At 63.2% G+C, this 760-nt stretch overlaps 1 protein-coding gene across 7 annotated transcripts in view; it reads left to right on the forward strand.

Annotated features, from left to right (window-relative positions):
• Positions 1–760, forward strand: part of TNKS1BP1 (tankyrase 1 binding protein 1) — a 35,797-nt gene that overhangs the window by 3,524 nt on the left and 31,513 nt on the right. The window contains exon 2 of one of the 7 annotated variants that reach the window (XM_025216848.1): positions 519–681. The exons of 1 other annotated variant lie outside the window; for it this stretch is intronic. The gene's annotated coding sequence lies outside the window, so the exon portion shown is untranslated. Of the gene's footprint in view, positions 1–370; positions 682–760 lie in introns of those variants that run through there. 5 more of the 7 variants (XM_025216847.1, XM_025216849.1, XM_025216852.1 and 2 more) reach the window with 5 other exon arrangements.

Consider the following 760-nt stretch of genomic DNA (forward strand, 5'->3'; position numbering starts at 1 on the left):
TGAGGGCAGTTCACTTGAGAGCGGGTGGGGGGGGACCGTTCCCATAGCTCTGCAGGGGCAGGCAAGGGAGAGAGTGACAGGCAAGAGAAGGGGTTGGTGGGGGAGAAAGTGGGGCAGGGAAGGAGGAGAGAGGAAGGGAGGGGGCATGGAAGGGAAGGGCAGCACAGGAGGGGGAAAGGGGATGGAAGGGAGGAGTGGGGCAGGAGGAGGGGGCAGAATGGAAGGGCGGGCAAAGAAAGGAGTGAGGCAGGCGGGGAGGGGAAGGGTCATGAAATGGGGAGGATGGAGGGGCAGGGCAACAGGAGGCAGTGTGGTGGAGAAGGGGCAGCAAAGGGAGGAGCGTGGAGGGGCAGAACGGGGAGTGCAGCAAGGCAGAGGGAGGGGAAGGCAGGGGGATGGGGTAAAAGAGGGTGTGGAAAGGGAGGAAGGTTGGGGGAGGGGGAAAGGAGGAGAGGGCAGGGCCAGACAAGGCACAGGCCCGCAAAGCTAAGCCGAGCGGGTTTTTCCCGTCCCTGCAGCGTGAGTCACGGGAGCTTGTGCGACGACACCAGCTCTCTCCCTGCTCCAGCTCCCTCCCTCCCTCCCTGCTCCAGCTCCCGCTCCTTTTCTGTGCCTGTCCTGCTCAGGGCCTCTGACATTGCTGTGCTGTCCAAGCTCAGAGATGAGGCAGCTGCAGGGAAGGTGAGCCACATGGGGAAGGAAGGCATGCAGTGGTGGGATCAAAAGGGGTGGCATCTGGTACTAGAAGGGGAAGAGGCCG

This window comes from Alligator sinensis, unplaced genomic scaffold, assembly GCF_000455745.1.
Source record: "Alligator sinensis unplaced genomic scaffold, ASM45574v1 scaffold639_1, whole genome shotgun sequence".
NCBI lineage: Eukaryota > Metazoa > Chordata > Crocodylia > Alligatoridae > Alligator > Alligator sinensis.